This window comes from Neolamprologus multifasciatus, chromosome 16, assembly GCF_963576455.1.
Source record: "Neolamprologus multifasciatus chromosome 16, fNeoMul1.2, whole genome shotgun sequence".
Classification (NCBI taxonomy): Eukaryota; Metazoa; Chordata; class Actinopteri; order Cichliformes; family Cichlidae; genus Neolamprologus; species Neolamprologus multifasciatus.
This window is the reverse complement of record NC_140454.1, coordinates 21,700,312-21,716,224: the sequence shown is the minus strand read 5'-3', so window position 1 is coordinate 21,716,224 and position 15,913 is coordinate 21,700,312. Positions and strand designations below refer to the sequence as shown.

Sequence of the window (15,913 nt, the reverse complement as noted above, 5' to 3'; positions counted from 1 at the left end):
ACGGGAGCTGGAAGCATGTAAATATAATAATAACCACTGCAGCCAAGAAGAGTGCCTGACGAGCCCAGTTGTAAGTAAGCTATTAAGACTCGACTGTACACTGTGTTCGTGTTTTCCTCCGAAACAATAAGTTACTTTGCAGCAGCCTTTCAATCCCTCTCTCTGTCTCTCTCTAGCAAACTTGAACCAGACAACAAAGTAAAGCTATTTTTCGGCTAAGAGAACCGCCAGAGGCCCCTTTACTATGGTTCGGAGCCGCGGACCTTCAGTAATAGTAATAAATCACACAGCAATAGTACATTCACGTAAACAGCATGATAATATATTAAGTAATCCAAAGTATTCAGAATACGTTACTCTCATTGAGTAACGTAACGAATACGTTACAATATACATTTTGGGGCATGTATTCTGTAATCTGTAGTGGAATACATTTTAAAAGTAACCTTCCCAACACTGTAGCTAGTGCATAGTGTTGTTCTTGTTAGCCTTAAGACAATGAAGACCTACATAGTGTCATTCTTTAAATAATAATAATTAGTTAAACAATTAATTAGCATTTATTTATGGCATCTACAGTATATCTGCTTGAATTCTCTTTTGCACAATCTCAGTCTTGCTGTTTTTCTTTAACTTTTGTATAAGTGTGTATATGTATATACTGTATATAAAATATTGCACCACCTCACATAATAAGACCATAAATATGAGCCTGTGATACCTTTAACAATTTTGTGTTCATTGTAGATTACACTCATTTTATTTTTATTCTTTATTAAGGTCCTGTAGCACAGTTATATCTCTTGCAGAATCATTAAAGTGTCTATCAAGAATAAAAAGCAACTAAATTAAACGAACAGAACGATAAGCATAGAAAAATAAATACATAAATAAAGCCAGTACTATACCTTGATCAAAATATTCTGATCAGGGTAGGTACATGATAAGAATATGCATGTTACATAAATTTGTATTTTTGTATGTGAAAATAAAAATTGTATTATGTTGTGTGCCAAACTGCAAATGTACAGCGCAGAATTAAAGCATTATGACAGTTCAGTGATCAAGATAATCACAGATAGATCAATAATCTATCTATGAGGGGAAAACGTGGCAAATTAGAAAGAAACTTAGAAAGAAATTCACATGTAACATGAATCAGCTTGTGGTCTTCCGCTATGATGTAATTACAAAGCAGAACTTTAAAAAATGTATTCATATATTTACCTTCAGTGCTATTAGAAACTCACGTTCCTGTGCTGTCACGCACTAAATAGACGATCTTTGACCACGTGAACAGCTTTACAGGTGCACGGGTTATAGAGGCTCCGGAAGTGACGTGTGACGCTCACAAGACTAGACCGTACCATTCTGTGTGGACAGTAAATAGATGGACCCGGAGAAGACAGGCGGACCTGTGTGAGGAAAAGAGAAGCGCCGAAGGGTAAGAAACCGGGTTGTGTCTGGGACATTTACCGAGAGGAGGTTAATGTGTGAAGAGGGTGAAGAGAAACGCTCCGGTCTGTTGGTTTGTTGGTGGGGTGATGAGGCTGTAATGTGCCGACCGGGGCAGCTGTCACTGAACTGCTGTCTAACGCGACGACTGGTCCTGAAAGTGTTTATGAATGAAATCAAAGCCTCAAATCGGCTCCCGGTCCTCAGCAGCTTTACCACCTTCACCTGTGGCTCCCTCACAGACGTGGTTTTAAGCGGCGGGAGTCACACGGCAGGTATAGGTGAGGTTAGTGCTCTTATTCGCCGTCATTATGTAACCAAGTGCACAATCTCGTTAAATAGCGAGCTACAGAGAGCCTGTGTTTGACCCAGGAGAGGGAGGAAATTACAGGCTGCTGAGGAGAGGAGGTGAAATTATAGAGGCTGGTGAAGAAATGTTTGTTATTGAGTTCTCAGACTGAAGTTTTGTTTAGTTTAGTTTTTTTTTTTTGACTACGTGGCTAAAGAGAGAAACAGATACAGGATGGGACAGGTTGGTGCTTATTTACTTTTAATTTCATTTATTTTAAATTGTCATCTGTACACCACTAATTCCTCCCAGCCCTAATAATTATTTTTTACATATTCAATGAAAGTTAAATCAGCTTGTGGTGTGTTAATGATGTGATGGGAAATACGTGTAGCTGGTTTTGTTGGTCCTCACTAGAGTTAACACTTCTGAGCATAGGGAGAATTGCAAGTCATGCTAATAAAAAAAGGGGATAAATGTCTTACAGTGGTTGATAGTAGCTGGTTAGGTAGGCCTTAATGCTTTGTGGCATAGATTCAAAAAGCTGCTGGAAACATTCCTCTCAGATACTGGTCATATTGCTACTGCAGATTAATGGGCTTCAGAGGTGCTCTATTGTATTGACACTGAGATATAATTGAGTACAGTGAACTGGTTTGTGACACGGTGTGTTATTTTGGTGGAAGCAGCCATCAGACTATGTCAGTCCCTGTGGTCATAAAGGGACGGACATAGTCAGCCACAATACTCAGGTAGACTGTGGTATTTAAGTGAGGCTCTTCTGGTACTAAAAAGGTACGAACTGTGGTGAGTGTGGTAAATCCCACACACCCTTATACCACCACCGGCCTGAACCACTGATACGAGACACTTGCTCTTAGTTGACAGGAGTGGCAACTGGTGTGGTCTTTTGGTGCTGTAGCCCAGCTACTTAAAGGTGTTGTGCATTCAGAGATGCTTTTCTGCATACTTTGGTTGTAACAAGTGGTTGTTTTAGTTACTGTTACCTTCCTCTCACCTCAGAGCTACTGGTTTATTCTCCTCTGATATCAGTGAGACATTTTCACCCAGAGATGTGCTGCTCACTTTGCAACCCTAGAGATGGTGTTGTGGGAAAATCCCAGGAAATCAGCAGCTTCTGAAATACAACAACAACACCAACAACCTATGTCATGTTAAGAGTCACTAAAATCATCTTTCTTCCCCATTCTTATGTTCACTTTGAACTTCAGCAGAAATCAATGAAAGGTGAATGGCTGAAGTTAGGGCTGTGCGATATGACCAAAATCTCATATCCCGATATAAGAATTCTATCGTCCCGATAACGATATAAATCACAAAAATGTAACATTTTCTGTAAATTCTGTGAATCTCGTGCAACTCGACTTGCGGGAAGTGTTTCCAGCTGCGCGTCATGTAGCTGGAGTCGAGTGTTTTAACAGATGCATGAAACTATACATTTTTAGACATAGGTTGTAACGGCCGCCGTTTTCTTTGTATTTATTACACGGCGTGCTGCGGGAAAAGCCTGTTCTAACGTTTGAATTTAAGGTCTATTTTTTTTGCACCTGGCGGCTCTTTTTTACTTCTCATCCGTAAATAATCTGCTCTTTCACGTGATTCAGTTTATTTTGAAAAGTCTCAACAGGATCTTGAGCTTTATTGTGAAAGGTCTATGTGGAACATAAACAAGCGGACAGGCGATGGTTTACCGTTGTTGTTGCTAATGACAACCCATAAAAACAGGCGCTTGTCCCTCCGTAGTCTGGTTATATTAAATATAAGAGAAAGAGAGAACTTTAAGAGATTAATATAGCCACTACAGTGACCATCAAAACGATGAAAAATATTGCCATAAAGAGTTTATTTTGCGACACCACGAAACAAACTATAGCATAAAATGAAACAGACGTTTTTATCGAACAGCTCTAGCTGAAGTGACTCTGAACTGCTGTATAACGTGATTCTAGTTCATCAGTGATCTTTGTGTTGGTGCACGTCAGCCAGCTGGCAAGATGAAGGCTAATTAAATGCTGGATTTATTTATTTACTTTTAAAACTTTATCCATTCCTAAACTAGAGCCTAAAGACAACCTTAGATCTCAATCAACTCACTTTAGTTTCTCCATAAAGTTGGTTTAAGTGCAAAAAATGTCAACCAAAGTGCCTCACAGGCGTGCCCCTTAGCAGCTGTGGACACTGTTTGGATGTGTATTTGTTAGTAATTAATCGCTTCCCTCGTCAGCGCCTGTGTCCGTGCCGTGTTGCCTAAAACTGAATCGGGACCAATCTGTACCTAATAAATAAATAAATAAACAGCTTGTGACTGAGTTTTAGATGGTGTGGACCTCTTACCCTGCACATTCGCTCCATGAGCAGCGCAGCGGGAGCCATCTGACACAAATCAGCCACCATCATTCATGTGTCTTTCATGATGTCACAACAGCGTTTGGGTTCTTCATTTGTGCCAACACGCTTTGACAGTCAGTCGGCGGCACAAGGCGTCGCACATGTGAGCCACGGCTGCTGTGGGCTGTCAGCAGCAGCAGCATTGTGTTCCACCCTCATTGTGCTGAGAGGGATGTTTCCAGTAAGTGCCCACATGTGTCACTAATGGCTTTGCCTCCCTTGTTACTGTTGCCTGTCTGTGGTGCAGTTACAGGTCACACTCGACACTAATCAGCCAAATGTGCCCCCCCCCCAGGTGACTCCGAGCTGGAGACTGCACCTCTCAGGTGGTGTTACAGTGTCACATCTATACATGTGGGGCCAATCTACCATTTGAAGCTATTGTAGTATATTTTTTTATGACATTGAAACTGCCACTAACAAGCACCGGGTTGTTTTTCATTTCAACAAAGTGCACTCGCATAGGTGTGACGTGTAATTTCCTGAAAGACTTCCTGGAATTTTCACCTGTCTTGCAAGCTGTTGGTGGAACTGTTGTTTAAAGGGCTGTATGCAGAACAGATTAGCTGACTGATTAGTGAACTGACAGAAAATTAATATGCAGAAATGTTGCCTTCTGGCTTTATTTCCGTCTAATTTGAAAAATAGAATCATCAATCAACTTTTTATGAAAAGAAGTGAGATTCTGACACGCAGCTTTTTTAATTTTTGTAAAAAAAACAACAAAAAACAACCAAACAAACAAAAACAAAACACATTAGGGAGCTAAATTATGTGCTACTTCATTTTGGTGCAGTCCTACGTACAGCTAGTCCACCAACTGTTTATAAATCCACACCTGAAAGTTGTCCCAGGACATATTTTTTTTGTAATTGGGATGTTTTTCCACAGCAAAAACACAGAATTCCTCCTTTATTATCTCTGAGATCAGGAATGGGCAGTTAATTTTTCCCAAGGGGCCACATGAGAAACTGGGACTGTTGTGGGTGTTAGCAGCTCACTGGTGTGGCGCTCCACATCAGTCCCAGTTTCTCATGTGGCCCCTTGGGAAAAATTAACTGCCCGCTCCTGCTTTACATGGCTCGACCTTTAAATCCTGTCTTCTTAAAGACATCGGTCTCCACGGTTACAGTGTTGCATTACAACAGGGCGTTTGTTTCTAGAGTACCTGCGCATCTGAGCTATTGAGTCCCAAGTGGAGCGGAGCGTCAGCAGAGCATAATAAGGTCCCGATGCTGGCGCAGAGACAGGAAGCTGCATTTATGTAATTGACATGTGTAGCAGCAGCAGCAGCAGCGACGCAGCCTTGCAGCTGGTCTGAGCTCACTAATCCCAGCCCTGGAGACTCGCTTTGCTTGTTTGGGTCACATTTATATAGCAGCAGCTTCGGTGTCTTATCGGGCTTAATAAATAAGCTCATTGTTGTGTTTCGTAAGATGTAGCATTTAAAGTATTTTTTTTTTTATTTGTTGTCAGCAGTGTGCTACCCCCAGTGATGAACGGTTATATACGTCTGGTGCAATTCCCAACATTGGAAAGGGTTAAACATCTAAAGAAACTCATCTGTTTTCATAAAAACTACATATTTAGTCATTTTTCTGTGAAAAAATTCCTTCATGCTTTAAAGAGACTTGAATTTTGTATATGGGGGTTTTAAAGGAAAAGGTTTATAGTGAGTTGTATGTAAGGCTGTGCACCAAAGAAGGAGAAAAGGATTTATATTGATTGGCCAGGCCGAGATATCGAGCTGGAAAGGATGTGCAGCAGATCAGGGTGATTAAGGATGGAGATGGTAATGGACTAACGAGTGAGGAGAGTGTGCTGAGAAGATAGAAGGATGACTTTAAGGAGCTGATAAGTGAAGAAAATGAGAGCAAAAGAAGGGTGGGTGGAGGGACCTTGGTGAATCAGGAAGTGCAGAGGATTAGTAAGGAGGAAGTCAATGTGCCTATGAAGAGGATGAAAAGTGGTTGGTCCACATTACATACCTATCACCTGAGATGTCTGGGAGACAGGGCAGTAGAACTTTGGACCATGTTGATCCTGGAGAGTGAGAGGATGCTTGAGGAATGGAGAAGTGTAATGGTAACAATTTTCAAGAACAAGGTGATGTGCAGGGCTGTAGTAATGACAGAGGGATAAAGCTGATGAGCCTCATGTGGTTACAAATTGTGTCATGGGGGAGACACAAAGTTGCTCCATTCTGCAGAAAAAAGTGCTTTTACTCAGGGAAGAGTAAAACCATTACCCTGAGTGGAGAACAGCTAAGTGTAGATTAAGTAACACCTGCTTGGAAGCTTTAATTGCATTGTAACAGTATCCTGACAAGTCAGATATCTTAACTTCACCTGTCTCTCACCTGCTTTGCTCAATGTGTGTCTGCTCTGCTCTGTAGTCTTTTTCATCATAATGCAGTGAAACAGAGAGCAGAGGAGAAACACTACAAATGTGCAGAAGTCTGCATAAAACAGTGGAGCTGAAATGAAGTGGGGGGGGGGGGGGGGGGAAGCACAGAAAACTACACTTTTGATGCTACTTGGTTCCCACTAGAGACAAGGTCTTTGGTTTCACTTTGTAAACTCCAGAGAAGACGTCCAGACTTGTTTTGCTTTTGAGGTCTTGGTTCCTTTTGATAGCAGTAGACTGTTAGAGCTCAGTCCTCCACTGTGGTTCTATCATAGGTCCTTCATCATCATCATTTTTGTCACTATTTTTCTTATTTATTTATTTTCTATTTGTATTGTTTTCTAATATTTCTCTAATTCACCTTTTCTTCCTGTCCCTTGTGCTGCTGTAACGAGTGAATTTCCCAGAGTGTGGGATTAAACACAGTTTATGTCCTAATCTCTCAAATTTGTATAAAAAAAAGATTTGTCGTGGGTTTGATTAGGTAACATGACAGAAAGCCTAACAGCTGTTAAAAATAGCCCTCACATTGCAGGCAGCGCAGCCATTGAAGAGCAGTTGAGTGGAAAAAGCCAAACAGCAAATGTTGGGCTAAAAGAGGGATATGAAGATGAATGTGTTACCGCCACCCCCGTCACTCTCTCTTTCCCCACTCTTTCTGTATCCACTTACTCGCTTGCCCACCCTCAGGCCCTCTCCTCCTTTCCTTGCTTTCCTTCCTTTCTTTCTGAGTGACATTTCGGTAATAACAATGTCTGCACTCCACAGGCCCTGCCTCCATCCCATCCTTGGCCTGCTGTGCGCACACGCAGAGCGGGCACGCCTTACATCTATATCAGACTGTTAAATGCCAATGACGACTCAGCGTGGTTAAGGAAGTAATCATCTTCCATATCCTGGGCTCGTCTGTCCCCGTTGGCATTAATGGAGTTATCGTTTGCCAAAGAGTTTATCTGACACACTCGCAGACGCCCTGCTGGTCAGCGTGTGTGAGGACTGGGATTTTATTAAGAAGTGGGTTAAGCCCTTTATATTTGGGTAAGGGTATTACAGTTGTGTGACCGTGAGGTTGGGGTGGGGGTAGATTAACGCAGCATTGCTGAACCCCAAGTGTGTCCAGACTCTGCTGCTAAAATTATGAAGAAATATGAAGTCAAGAAAACAGGTGCATTTGTCAGCTCTGTTTAAGTTTGAGACTTATTTAGAGGAGAGCTGTTTTACAGAGTTTGATAAAAAGGCAGTCAGCACGACGTTTAATATCTGCACAGCCATCTTCAGTATATCCGTTGGTTTGTGTTCATGCTAAAAGTGCACTGCTTTAAATGCACATCTCTCTTGTGATATGTATGCTAGCTGAGCTTCTATAATTACCACAGCCTGCAGCGCCTCATGGGGAGCATATTAACACACACGAGTGGAGGAGCAAGAACCAGAGCACATGCACAAGAGCACTTTGCTCTCGCTCTGCAGGCCTACTTGTTGTTCCTAGAGTATTTAAAAGTAGAATGGGAGGGAGAGCCTTCAGTTTTCAGGCCCCTCTTCTGTGGAACCAGCTTCCAGTTTGGATTCGGGAGACAGACACTATCTCTACTTTTAAGATTAGGCTTAAAACTTTCCTTTTTGCTAAAGCATATAGTTAGGGCTGGACCAGGTGACCCTGAATCCTCCCTTAGTTATGCTGCAATAGATGTAGGCTGCCGGGGGATTCCCATGATGCATTGAGTTTTTCCTTTCCAGTCACCTTTCTCACTCACTATGTGTTAACAGACCTCTCTGTATTGAATCGTATCTGTTATTAATCTCTGTCTCTCTTCCACAGCATGTCTTTTATCCTGTCTTCCTTCTCTCACCCCAACCGGTCGCAGCAGATGGCCGCCCCTCCCTGAGCCTGGTTCTGCCGGAGGTTTCTTCCTGTTAAAAGGGAGTTTTTCCTTCCCACTGTCGCCAAAGTGCTTGCTCATAGGGGGTCATATGATTGTTGGGCTTTTCTCTGTATCTATGAAGCGCCTTGAGGCGACATTTGTTGTGATTTGGCGCTATATAAATAAAATTGAATTGAATTGAAATTGAATTGAACAAGTCATACAGGCTGAGTGCGTTCGAGCACCTCCGACTGCTGATGTGTGCAACTTTAGAATAATGTATGAATAACAGCGATGCACAGCTACCCACGGATTACGTAGCGCTCGCTCAATGCAACAGGAATAATTCCCCAAAATTGGTCGCAAAGTGCAAGTGTGCAGCAAACTCCACGTGAAGAACATTTCCACTAAATGATGACAAATGAGGCAAATTAGATGTTGAAAAAATATTTATATTGATTTTAGAAAACAATGGATGTGTATTTTCTTTCTTTAACTTGAACAGTGATGCATTGAATTAGCTGATAATCACCAAAATAATCAGCTGCACAGGGTTTGGGTCGCCATTGATGAAGAGTTGGACTAAACTGGGATGTCCTACTGATGGTGAATGGCAGAAAAATAATTTATTATTTATTTGATTTATTATATGATTGATTTTAAATGCTTTTAAATTGAATATTTTTAGGTTTTAGGTGGAGATGGAACAATACCTGAGCCTTACCCTTAGCTTTATTGACTGATATCTGCCTACTGCCAAACAAGTTGATGTAGTTGATGTTTTTGCTGTTTTTTGATTAGAAAACAATAAATAATTAAAAAAGGTAAATAGCCTTTGGGCCCTACATGCCAAGATGTGAGAACATTTTTTTCTAAAGAACAGAAATTGCGTATTTTGAAATAACAGGGCCGTGGTGGACTAAACATTGGTTTACTACTACTACTACTACTACTACTACTACTACTACTTTTACACTGTCAGTCTATCAGATTAATTAATCTGAAACGATATAATTGATTAAGTTGTGTTCAGGGCTGAAACCAAACGTCTGTGATAAATCAGGGTGCTTGGAAACATTTTACAGACTGGTGGTAGGCCATAAAGTCTCAAGATTATATCACAGGATTCCAGCGAAATTTACACTAATGATTTTTTTGACGATACAGAAGAAAAAAACTGAAGGCTTTATCAGTGTTTGCAGCTCGCAGGCAGCAGCGTGTGTTAGTTCAACCAAAATGAAGAGCTTTTTCCATCCTCCTTTTCCAGTGAGCGTCTGTCACTGATCACCTAATTCAAAGTGTGAATCCATTGCCATAAGGTGTCAGCAGCAGTGTTAGAGCTCAATATTAATAATGCAGTGTATGCACAAGAGCATCTTAGGCAGTGTTTTCACGTGAAATTTTAGCTAAAAGTACAGCATGGCTGCTTAACCCTTTAGTTTAACAGAAAAGTAATTTAACCATGTAACTCTTTAGCAGCCTGTGCACATAATAAAATTCTACAAAAACAATTAAATGTGACTCCACACGCGGTCTCGCTTTACCGCTGATACATTTATTAAATTGTAATGTTTAATAAATGCATCAAGTGACCATCATCTGATTGTAATGTCATAGATTAAATGTATTAGTGGTAAACAAGAGTGCAGGAATGTGGAAACAATTTCTCCCTTGCACTTTATTTCACATTCAGATGTGAATGTAACTAATATATATGCAGTATATTTTGCACGGGTACTTTATGATGTCCGTGCTTTGCCCTTAAGTCTCCTCTTGCCTTTGCACAGCTGTGACCTCACTTCTTTTCTCTAACCTCTCACCCCACTAAGCAGCAGCAGCATCCTCCTCTCCCAGCTGCACAGCTGTAATCTCAGGCAGACCACCACTGTCTGCCACCGACTGTAACCCTGCACTCTTTCCTCTTTTATATTCCTTCTAGGGAAGTGGAGTCTGAATGAACACAACATTGCTTCTTTGTGCGTCCCACTTCTGAAATTCTCTTTAAGTGAAATAATTAGAGGCAGGAAGGCTGGAAAACCTTCAAAAAGTTATGTTATCTAAGACTGGCTGCCGTGTTTGGTATTATGGCTTTGCACGCAATCCCACAAATCACGCTCGGGATTACCAGGTGCACGCTGTTGGGAGGGGAGGATGTGCTGCTACTCATCATCATGATAAAGAGGGGAGGGGGCTAGCATAGATGGATTGTCAGCAGAATCCTGCGGGTGTGTTGAACGCTCATTGTTATGTAATTTCCACTCGGCACGGATTGGTCAGGCTGTGGGCTGTTGGTGGGCTGAGGATGTTAATCTCACAAGCATTATCTGCCTCCCAGAATCAGAGGCTGTTGTGGGCAGGACTCACTCATCCTCATTCATGCCTGCTTTGTAAATTTGACCAATCAGCATGGCCGGCTTGTTTCCTGTCATCCATCTTGGCCAAACAGGTTTGACGGGCGACCGTGGCTCAGGGGGTTGGGGGAGCGTATCTGTAACCGGAAGATCGCCGGTTCGATCCCCGGGCACTCTGTCCTGGTCGTGGTGTCCTTGGGCAAGACACTTTACCCTTCAGCAAACTGAAGAGGGGAGCTGGGATGTGGTGTAGCTGGACTCGGGCATGCCTGTGAAAATCATTGTGTTAATTAACAAATCAAAAAGGCACATGAGAGGGTGAAACACAATTAAAGCACAAAATGCATGAAATCATGAACCTCACTGTGTCCTGTGAGAGCAGCTTTCAACAGCTTCTATAAATGAGAATGTGGGTGCAGGATCATGGTACAAAGCAACCATGGGTAGTGTGAGTGTACAATATAACTGAGTTACTACAAAAACTGGTGGAAAAAATGCTTTAAATGACTGAAAATGTTAGTTTGGGGGTTAATTTCGTTTTTTTCCTCATTCCTTCAAAAAAAAAAAAAAAAACTCCAAATACTTAAAAATCTGCTTTTTAATTTGAATAATCCTAAACAGTGTTTTTGCAAAAGCTTGGGTCAGTGTTGGGTGAATCATGCAGAGCTAATTATCCACCTCAGATGCGCTCCCACTCCTGTTTGGCTTTGACGTCTGATGCTCGCTCGCTGAGATTTCACTGGAAAGTTAGCTCATACGGCTGCAGTCAGACACAGTTTACGCTCGGGAAGTTTGGAGGTTAAACACATTTGTTTTGTCACATGCAGCTACAACGGGTAATGTTGAAAGGCTCAGGGTGCCGGTTCATGTGTGAAAACAGCTTTACTGTTACTCCACTGAGCTAATAATACCTGGAGCTACCTTGTATCACATATCTTTGTTGATTTTTGTTCATAATGCATCACTTTGCTAATATGCTTTGAACGTGTCCCTCAGGTCTCCTGCAGAGCAGCATCCTCCCCTGCCCACATTACTGAACTCTGAGCATTACTGAGTTTTACTGAAAATATAATGCTTGCATGCTCACCTACCCACAGGTGTAAATACTCTATACACAACTGTATATGTATAAAGTCAGTTGGTAACCAATCTCATGTCTCTCATGTCAAATTTAAGCTAAATTGAGCCCCCAGTATTTGTTTGTTTATGCAAACCCATTCATCCCTCATCAGTCCAAACGCTGATATTCATGGCTTCATGTTATGTCCTCAGTATTAATGACGGCTCTGTCTACTTTTAGAATTAGCCAAGCTGCTTCACCTCGGCTAACTCGAGCCTGACTCAGGCCTCTTAAATAAACAGTTTGAAGAAAAGTTTTTTGTCTTTTTCGCTTCATTTGTCACAACGCAGTTTTCCATTATAAATACTATCTCTTTGTTAATATATTGAGAATGAAGCTGAATCCTGGTCAGAGTATCTTTGAGATATGCTGACTGCCATAAATCTGAACAGCTGCGCCCTGTTGCCCGAAGGTATATAAGAAATAAACTTTACATTTACCGATGTTTTTCAGTGGTCCCTGTTGCTGTGCAAACCACAGACTTTGAGCCAATCACAGAAGCTGAAAAGGTGTAACCCGGATAAGACGCTTTATATTATTAATGTAGAAATGAAATAGGATGTACTTAATTAAAATCAATTACAGTTAATGTACCTTAGTTTAGCTGATCAACAACAAAAAACAATTTAGTTTTTTTCCAGTCGATAAATTAAAATTTTAGGTTATTACCTCAAAATTACCCAATACCTAAATTTTGAGATAATAACCTGAATTTTAGACCTGTAGATGGGCAGGTTGTTTTTGTTTTGTTTTTTTCTCCATGCTCCCCTTTCGCCCGTCACTAAAACCACTTAAGCCTTTACTGTTTAGTGCAGCTTTAGCCTTTTTAAAAAAAAAAAAAGACAAATTTTTGACAGATCAACGTGTGGACGGATTATTAGCAAGTGTTTGCAGCCACACTTATTGCTCATGAGATCAGAAGACTCCATATTTCCTCGCCCAACACCATCACTTCTTTAATTTTTGTAAATTGAATAACATTTAAAGTTCTGAGAAATCCCCTGTAAAAAGAAGCTTTTTAAAGATTTCAGTAAATGTGTGATGTTTGTTATGATAATGATTGCATTGTATAACTGAGCAGTCTTACTTTAGACTGTATGTTAGTGAGTTACAGTCCTGATAACACTACATTAATTGTTTTGAATACGTTTATATATTTTTAACTTCACAAAAGATGTTAAAGGTGACAAAAAGTTTAATTTAAGGTTTTCTAAAGTTGGCTAAGCTTTAATTTAAACAATGACTGCAAATATTTATTAAAGATTTTAGATCTGAGCAGTCATTTCCTGCTGTAGGTTATGCTAAGGAAATATTGGGGCTGAATCAAATATAAATTCCTGCTCAAGCTAAGTCTTTTTAAATATAAAGATAGATATGTCTAGAGATGCGTACACAAGACTAAAGAAGAGGATAAATGTTTAAAGACTTCCCAAATAATAATAATAAAAAATGTGTTCATGAAAGGAAATGATATAATCCTTGATAAAGGAGAAGTACATAAAGATTTTCTCTTTCATCTGCCGGGGAGCTGAACAATGCTTTTGTTCATACTCTGCTTTTATGACAGGTGGTTGTTTGCTTAAGTGTGGAGGTTTTTGTGGCAATAGCGATAGGTTGCATTATTTTCTTTCCATGCACAGTAAGTAAATATGCTGAACCTTGATGGAAGTGTTTGTCTGTAATCATAGCTGTGTGTACGTGTCTGTGTCTGCGCTGAAAGGTAAACCGCTGTAATCTTATGTGCGCGATGCTGCTTTTCTCTTATTAATGTGGAGGACACAGGAGCTGTCAGTGCTGCTGTTCCCCTGCTGGTGAAATAGTAATGAGTGTGCATAACAGAGGTGAGCCAGTGTGGTTTACAGCTCTGTCGCACTCGGAGGCAAAGCCAGGACACACATGGAGCGCCGACCGGCTCCTCGTGTGTGCCGGTGATGGAGGCGGAGCAGGAGGCAGCTGCAACCGCTGGAATGAGGTTAACTGAGAAACTGAGGTCAGACTCTGTGAATTTATTTGCTTTGGACATTTTTGAAGAGGTTGTCTATGTAAATAAACGTCTATAAACTGAGGAAGAAGGAAACTGGACAGATTGTTATCATTTACTCTTCTCGCTGTGCAATCAGCGGAGGGAACATACAAAAATCTGAGGAATGGGAAAATGAGCGTGTCCGCTTGTTTATTTTATACATAAACCTTTCACAATAAAGCTCAAGATCCTGTTGAGAATTTTCAAAATAAACGGAATTACGTGAAAAAGTATGCAGAGTATTGACGGATGAGAAGCAAAAAAAGAGCCATCAGGTGCTAAAAAATAAACCTTAGACTCAAACGTTAGAACAGGCTTTCCCCGCAGCACGCCGTGTAATAAATACTCAGAAAGAAAACGGCGGCCGTTACAACCTATGTCTAAAAAGTAGTTTCATGCATCGGTTAAAACACTCGACTCCAGGTACATGACGCCCAGCTGGAAACAGTGCACATACCCGAGATTCACAGAATTTACAGAAAATATTACATTTTTTGTGATTTATATCATTATCGGACGATCGATGTTTTATATCGGGATATGAGATTTTGGTCATATCGCACAGCCCTTGGTATGAATACAGGAGTGAATGTGAGAAGAAAAGGGTAAAGGATAAGTTGAATGAATGAATGGATTGATGGATTTTGAACTTGTTTTTTTTCTTTTCAGATTCATACTGAAGGCATTATGTGTATAAATAAAAGCTTTAACAATTTGTGATATTAGTGGAAGTTGAGCTTCACGGTTACGTTAGTAAATTAGCATTATAATTAATCATTATTATTTTCAAACAAAGTTGTGTTAGCAGTAAAATTTATGTTGAACCTTGGTAAAGTACTGTGCATTGCTTGGATCTACATGGTGCAGTGTTGTACTTGTTGAATTTTTTTGAATGACTTTATCATTGTAACCTTTTTATTTGTGCTTCATGCATTGCTGAGATGAAAAGCGTGAGCATTTCAGCTGAAAACCTGAACCAAAAGTTTCAGTTTGAGGAACATTAACATTAAACGTTAACATTAAAATGAATTCAAGACTTATTAGCAAAGTTAGATGGAGGAAATTAAATGAGACAATTATTTTAAATGTAAAGGCAAGGTCTGATTTTAACCTTGACTGACAGTGTTTTAAGTTTTTGTGCTGCTTTGTGGTGTCCTTAAATACACCACAAAGCAATTTGAATTTATGTCTCAATAAATCTATGGGAACATATCACTGCTCAAACAGACACAGAGGCTTTTAATGGCTGTAATCATGCAATGACTTTATAACTGTATTTATTATAAAGCTCCAAAAGTGTAGGTTGTGTTTTTGTGGGGAAAGACATTTCAACTCATATATATATATATATATATATATATATATATATATATATATATATATATATATATATATATATATATATATATATATATATATATATATATATATATATATATATACATATATATATATATATACATATACATATATATATATATATACATATATATATATATACATATATATATATATATATATATATATACACATATGTGTGTATATGTGTGTATATGTGTATATGTATATATACGTGTATATGTATGTGTATATGTATATACACGTGTATATACGTGTGTGTGTATATATATATATATACACGTGTATATACGTGTGTGTGTGTATATATATATACACGTGTATATACGTGTGTGTGTATATATATATACACGTGTATATACGTGTGTGTGTGTATATATATATACACGTGTATATACGTGTGTGTGTATATATATATATACACGTGTATATACGTGTGTGTGTGTATATATATATACACGTGTATATACGTGTGTGTGTATATATATATACACGTGTATATACGTGTGTGTGTATATATATATACACGTGTATATACGTGTGTGTGTATATATATATACACGTGTATATACGTGTGTGTGTATATATATATACACGTGTATATACGTGTGTGTGTATATATATATACACGTGTATATA

The 15,913-nt window shown here is 39.6% G+C and overlaps 1 protein-coding gene across 5 annotated transcripts in view; it reads left to right on the top strand.

The window, feature by feature from the left end:
• The first annotated feature begins 1,323 nt into the window (after positions 1-1,323).
• map3k13 (mitogen-activated protein kinase kinase kinase 13) overlaps positions 1,324-15,913 on the top strand; it is a 41,186-nt gene continuing 26,596 nt past the window's right edge. For 4 of the 5 annotated variants that reach the window (XM_085136467.1, XM_085136462.1, XM_085136464.1 and 1 more), the window contains exon 1: positions 1,324-1,444. The gene's annotated coding sequence lies outside the window, so the exon portion shown is untranslated. Of the gene's footprint in view, positions 1,742-15,913 lie in introns of all 5 variants that reach the window. The other variant, XM_085136463.1, reaches the window with a different exon arrangement.